This window comes from Oratosquilla oratoria, chromosome 15 (assembly GCF_046742065.1).
Source record: "Oratosquilla oratoria isolate Oo_2021 chromosome 15, ASM4674206v1, whole genome shotgun sequence".
NCBI classification, from domain to species: domain Eukaryota; kingdom Metazoa; phylum Arthropoda; class Malacostraca; order Stomatopoda; family Squillidae; genus Oratosquilla; species Oratosquilla oratoria.
In genome coordinates this window covers 32,517,072-32,524,571 of record NC_134791.1, presented here as the reverse complement: position 1 = coordinate 32,524,571, position 7,500 = coordinate 32,517,072, and the positions used below count along the sequence as shown (strand labels likewise).

Below are 7,500 nucleotides of genomic sequence, written 5' to 3'. Positions count from 1 at the left end.
AACGACTTTCTCAAAGGAATGAGCATACTAGAAACATACAGAGATTATAAACACTCTGCAGTTTCCTCCTCGTATGCAGCTCCCTCTCCACATTGTCCAGTTCGCCATTACCGTATGAAGACAGATGAAAATCCATGTGAACAAGTTGTATAGACACGGTAAAGGAAACATGGACTGGAGGTGAAGCTTTTATTCCTGACGTTTCGTCTAACGACTTTCTCAAAGGAATGAGCATACTAGATACATACAGAGTTTATATACCCTAAGACTCTGCAGTTTCATACTTGTATGCAGCTCCCTCTCCACATTGGCCAGTTCGCCATTACCGTATGAAGACAGATGAAAATCCATGTGAACAAGTTGTATAGACACGGAAAAGGAAATATGGACTGGAGGTGAAGCTTTTATTCCTGACGTTTCGTCTATCGACTTTCTCAAAGGAATGTGGAGAGGGAGCTGCATACAAGGGGGAAACTGCAGAGTCTTAGGGTATATAAACTCTGTATGTATCTAGTATGCTCATTCCTTTGAGAAAGTCGATAGACGAAACGTCGGGAATAAAAGCTTCACCTCCAGTCCATGTTTCCTTTACCGTGTCTATACAACTTGATCACATGGATTTTCATCTGTCTTCATACGGTAAAGGCGAACTGGACAATGTGGAGAGGGAGCTGCATACAAGGAGGAAACTGCAGAGTCTTAGGGTATATAAACTCTGTATGTATCTAGTATGCTCATTCCTTTGAGAAAGTCGATAGACGAAACGTCAGGAATAAAAGCTTCACCTCCAGTCCATGTTTCCTTTACCGTGTCTATATATATATATATATATATATATATATATATATATATATATATATATATATATATATATATATACATACATAAAGGAATCGCTAGTAACAGCGAGCTCATACAAGTAATCTTACCGGCAGTCGCCCCGGGAATCGAACCGTGACCTACCTTAATGCCAAATTCATGGAGAATGGTAAGCTGTCACGAAACCTTGATAGGCTTTTGCCGTTGTAAACACCTGAGGTGAATCGATAGTAACAGCGAGGTCATACAAATATAATCTTTCTAGCAGTAGCCCCGGCAGTTAGCAGTCAACCTAGATACTTCGGGAGGTAGGTTAATTCTAAGTTCGAGTCCTTTTGTAGCTCTTATGGCGCAACTGGTAAAGTGACGGTTTGGCATCAAACTAGGTCTTGGTTACATTAACTTGGCGACTGCCGGAAAGATTATTTGCATGACTTCGCTGTTACTAGCGATTCACTTCAGATATTTACAACGGCAAAAGCCTATCAAGGTTTCGTGCTCGCTTACCATTCATCATGAGTTGAACTCGGTGACTCGGTGAAACTTAGGTAATAGTGGCAGTTTGCAGTTAATCTAGATTCTTCGGGAGTTAGATTAACTTCAAGTTCGTTTTTTTGAGTAGTTCCGATGGCGCAATTGGTAAAGTGACGGCTTGGCATCAAGTTAGGTCTCGGTTCGATTCCCGGGGCGACGGCTGGAAAGATTATAAATATTTACACACACACACACATACATATATATATAATATGTATATATATATATATATATATATATATATATATATATATATATACGTGTGTGTATGTATATTATCGAAAGGGTGACACATATGTAATTACAGCAGAGTAGCCAACCACCCCGTAGGAATTCCACGAACATTATTAGTTGAGTCATATCGTACGTCTGGCAGCTTGCATAGCAAGCTGTTAATACAGTCGTCATTATCGTGTTTTTTTTTTTGTTTTTTTAACTATAAAGCGTTTAGTACGACGATTTGTTCTGAAACTGTTATCATATTCTATGTCCGGTATTTTGAAGGCGTCGTGTGCCAATTTTCATGAAGATTCATTGAACCTATTTTCGAAGCTCGGTTAGCACCAGTCAGAATGAAAGGGTGAGACTTCTTTCCAGAGTTCGAGAATATTATCGGTTTGCGTAATTTCTTCAGCGATTTTTTAGTCTGACCCTCGGGTGCCGATTGTCCTGAGTCATCTTTTGTGTTGGACAATTGGGCCCAGAAATTGCCGGCCCAATGAGGCATGATACATCTTTCCCTCCAATTAGAACGGCAGTAAAGACAAGCAACTCAATGTTTCTGCGAAACATGAAGGCACCTTGCAACCAGGTATACCAATGATTCACTTTTACTGCTTTCACCATTGGGGGAGAAGAAAGCAATGTACATACTATACTTGTCTTAGTGTTCCGGGAATTCCTGTGTCTATATTGATACGGGGCAAGTCACGGCGTGTTCTTCGAAAACGCTCTCTGCTTCTTTCTGTTATTGCAGTCATAACCTGCCACCCTTCATGACTTAAGATCGAAGTCGCTGATAAGGCCTGTTGCCCTGCTATGACTCACGGATGACACGTGCAAAGTTGATTTCAGCTTTAATAACCTACTGTAGTACTAAACTATTCTCTTTGGGGTGATGCAATTTTTAAATATATCAGGACGTAGATTCAATATGGAAGTTGGTAGAAAAAAATTCGCTAACCGTGTAGTCACTGAATGGAATAAACTTCCTGCAGAGGCAATGCAACGTAGTACGGCGCGAAGTTTTAACTCATTTAGATAAGCACCTAAGTAATATGTAATACCTGCTAATTGTCTGATCAGCAATTTTTTTCAACTATCTATTCGTAGCATCCGACCTACTTGTAGACCAAAAGGTTTACTGTCGATATGTCCTTCTTTTGGAATCTTTTGTGCTTCACCAACCCGGCTCGCTGAGGTGGTATTTATGGTGCCAAATGTGTATGGAGTGTTGGAATCGTTGTCAATGGAGTCTGAAACCAGCGCTCCATCACCTTGACCCTACTCATGAGGTGGTAGCACCGAGATGTGACACTGACATACTACAGCTTTGATGTCCGCCGTTGCAGAGTGGGGTTGGGAAGCCATGAATGTCCGATTTGAGCAATTATTTACCACATACCAGTACGAAAGGACTTCGGAAAACTTTTGGAGTTCGGTCGGAAGGGATGGAATCGTGGGTCTGCGGCACTCTTCCTGGATTCTTCCGCTAGCGACGGGGATGGACGGAGTGCAGAAAAAAAAAAAAAAAAAAAAAAAAAAATATATATATATATATATATATAAATATATATATATATATATATATATATATATATATATAAGACACAACTAAGAACTGGTTTACCAACAGTGATTAATGAGCGCTGAAACAATTCGTTATTTCAAGAGAAGATAAGATAACGTTATAGATAGGAATGACAGGTGGTAATGGACAAGAAACTGCCTAGTGTAGGCCTTATGGTCTCTTGCAGTCTCCTTTTTTGTGTTATGTTCTTATGAAATAGCCTGGCGACAAGTGGCATAAACTACAGGGAAGACATGGGTTTCTATGTTATTCATTACTGCACGCAATAAAAAAAAAGTTAATAAAAAGAAATTTTCTAACCATATCGCATTTGACCCTTTCGCTACGGAGGTAGGAATTCCCCTTTCAGATAAATAAAATCTCTTGGGGGGGCACGTAACTAGAATACGTATGAAAGTCGCGAAAGACCGAGGGAGTTGATTAAAACTGTACACTTCGTGTGTGCCTGTGGAGGGAGATATCAGCCAATAGGAGTCCAGGTGGAAAGGAATCAGCCAATAGGAACCCAGGTGGGTCAGAAAATAATAATAACGATAATAAAAACACATCTCTATCAATGCCCGTTCTTCACGAAACCGTCGGAGTGACTGTATTCTCTTATGACTGTCTTCAGCGTCATAACGTCTACGTTGGGTCCGGGGTGGGGGGGGGGCAGGGGGGGTTGAGTCATCGTTGACGTTGTAAGTATGACAGGGCGGTCGATATGGCCAACACCTACGATGCTCTCGGGAGCTTAGACCACTCGAACCACATCCGGCGGGACAAAGTTCCCACGAAGATTTGGTCCGGTCAGAGCGGACCATCTGGGCCACAGGCTGATCATCCTTGGCGCACAATTACTGAGAGACAGGTCTCTCTTTGGAATAAAAAAAAAAAATGTGAGCGATATGACGTTATAATTATGTGATATTATTTATGTGACGTCAAGCAAGGTGCAAATATGACATGAGTCACGGAAATGAGTCAGAACAGATATATTAGTCGACTGTCGTGGCATTCATCCCCTCTCTTGTTCAGCTACTGTTTTTTTTTTTTAAGTCTAACGGCAGTCATAACCAAAAGTAAAGTATTACTTGGTACGGAAAGGGGTAAGTGAATAAGCACTTTGGTTTTGATTATTTTGAGAAAATTACTCAAAATTTCGTGACGCAAGTTAAACTTGCGCCTGCAACGGCATGACGTCATATCGCTTTTCCAAGAGCTGTTGAGGATAAAATCTAAGTAATTTGATTAATTTAAGGATTAGTTTTCTATGGCAGTCGAACACTGGACGAAAGGGAAACCAAAATTATATTCAATAACATGTGATCATGAAGCGTTCGAAGTGCTTTGAAGACTGACCATATTAGGCGATCCAGTGATACTAGTGACCACAAACTTCCATAGGCTTTTCAGTAACATGAGGTGGACAAATTGTCGATAGTCGATTTGGACGTACGCGTGAGAGTGTGAGGGAATATCTATCACGATTAAGGAATAAGATCATCTTACATTGCATTATGTGTTCCCTATAATCAAAAACATCTTAAGTTACTAATTTATATTTCCGGTATCGTGAGCACATCTTAGCGCAAAGGTACGACAAATGTGACTACGTCGTAAATGCTGTTGGCCAATCTTAATTACAGTTTCATCGACAAAAGACGACTCAACAATAAATTCCTCCTGGTGTCAACAATAGAAATAAAAGTCAAGTTAGGCAGATAATGTTCTGCCTTCTTTAAGACGGATTTTTTTCTTTATTTTCTTTTTCTTAATATTTAACTATTGCGATACATGGCTTTAGGTCCGAACTGTACTATTGCCTGTTTCTGAAGCCTGGTTAGCTTTCTTTATGACAAGCAAGTCTTTATATTCTCATGTATAGTTAATTCTCTCATTCTGAAAACACTACAATTAGGAACTCTAATATTCGAAGTGCAAAGTTATGAGACTAAGACTACCACAAACACCCCCTCATATTCCGGCGTTTTTCTAGATTTATTGAGTTCCTGATATTAGAGAACAATTTCAAATTTTAGATATTTCCGATAGATAAATATCTGTCTACGTGTTAATTCTGGACAGTGAGTCTTGATAGAGGTATGCGCAGCGTCGTGTCATGAAAAATGGAAACGTACGCACGCACGGCTGGTAAATAAGGATGCCACACATCGCCAGTCTTTTGTTTTTCGTCCATGAAGACACCGAAGTTGCCATAGCCATGGTACATGTGTCATGTTTCAACACTTTATTTTAAATTTAACTATTCATGGGTCGAAGGAAAAACACACAATTATATTGAATTACAAATGTACGTAGTATGAATAATTGCTTTATTTATGACGTTAGCACCTGAGCCTCCATACTTGAATGACTGAGATATCTTCCGCACGGTGTGAAACATGTTATTTTATTCTGGCTGTCGTCTGGTGATTTTATATAATTGAACATAACTCCCTGGTAGCACAAGTATTACTGAAGTGTGGTTCAAGGTGTATTACCACGTTCCTGAAGATTAAACGCATCAAATTCGTAACGGTTGCACTAAAGCTTCCAAACGGACCCAAATCCCTGCAACACCACTTCCCTATGTCCTCACCCTCCCACACACTCGCATTGGGGATTATAAAACATTAATATGTTTTATTTTTTCTCATTCTACCTACCTCACTTAATTAATTAAAATGTCTAAAATTTGCAATATGTGTAAATTAACGGCATGAAGACAAGCATCCGTTTTGTCAGGATGTATGCAGATAGGGGATACAATTTCATTTCCTGCGTTATTCATTTGTTATAGTTTGTTGGTGTTAGGAAGTTTTGATTGGCTCAAATTTGCATTTGACATACTAGTCACACAAATTACTGGGGGATAACAATATTGTTCTAATACAATACAACAAATGAATACAAAAATGCATTGCTAATTCATTTATAATTATCACAATAAAATATAACCGTTTACAGTACCGTGGGTGTCCTGTTTGCATTTCTACATCACATTTGCTAATTGTGCTTTTATATCACAATTAATGTCAGAGTACACATCATATATCGTGATGCCATAAATGATACGTTTCATTGTTATGTAACACGTGGCAGTTTGTAGTGCTACAGTGTATTGTTGCTTTACACATAATCAATTGCATTGTCATGCCGCACTTGGTAGAGTCCAGTGGTTCTCACCCTGAGTTACGTGGACTTCCAACCCCCAGAACCTTGGTGATGTTGGTGATGGTGATGGTGGTGATATTGGTGATGATGGTGGTGGAGGTAGTGTGGGTGATGATGGTAATAGTGGTGGTGATATTGGTGGTAGTGTTGGTGGGGTAGTGATGGTGGTGGAGGTGGTGTGGGTGATGGTGATATTGGTGGTGATGGTGATGGAGATAGTGTGAGTGGTGGTAGTGTTGGTGGTAATGATGGTGATTTAGTGGACCCTTAATCATTTAAATTGATCGTTGAAGTGGTCTTCTTCTCCAGGTGGCAAAACAAGAACAGCAAGACATAAAGTATGTTGTATATGTGTGAAAGATGTCTGAGAACCCGTACGGTAGACAGTTTACATGTGTCACACATGATAGATTGCACTGTTAACACATTTGTCCTGTGTCTGTCACCAGATCTTATTAATATGCCGAGTCCACATCAGATCCGGACCAAACAAGTTGTCTGCATCTGGGCCATCTGCAAGGTCCCAGCGGGTACCAAGCCATAAAAAGAAAAAAAAAGAAAGAAAATAAAAGTCTGTAAACTGAAACTCCTTTCAGTCGCAAGGACGACTATCAGCTGAATGAAATAATCTAGTATTAGCCGCGCATGTAAGATAAAAAGAGAAGAAAAGAAAGAAAAAAGAAAGAAAATAAAAATCTGTAAACTGAAACTCCTTTTAGTATCAAGGACGACTATCAACTGAATGAAATATTCTAGTATTAGCCGGGTATGTGAGCCAATGTGCCAACGAAACTAAGTCGGGCATGTACGAGTGAATAAATATTTACGAACAGGATCTGTTTTAGGGGTGAGAAGACACGTGACCTACTGTACATACCTTGCATGCCTACCACTCACTGTGTGTGCGTATACATATATGCATGTATATATACAGACGAGAGAGAGAGAGAGAGAGAGAGAGGGGGGATCTCAGCTATGAATCCTTTCCTCAAAAGGAAAATGTTTGGAAGAGAAGCTGGATTAGAGTCATAATGTTCTAGAGAACTCGAAACATAAACCATGTTAGGTTCTAGGAGTCTAGACCTTCATAATGGGGATTGCCCACTTGATCCCAAGGGTTGCACCATGCCCTTGGCCCTGTACATACCATATCTACCGTGGGTACCCTAAAGGGTCACCTT

General features: G+C 39.9%; 1 protein-coding gene across 7 annotated transcripts in view; it reads left to right on the top strand.

The window, feature by feature from the left end:
* The window catches only part of magu (SPARC related modular calcium binding-like protein magu), a 123,441-nt gene that overhangs the window by 39,540 nt on the left and 76,401 nt on the right, over window positions 1-7,500 (top strand). The gene's annotated exons all lie outside the window — the stretch shown is intronic.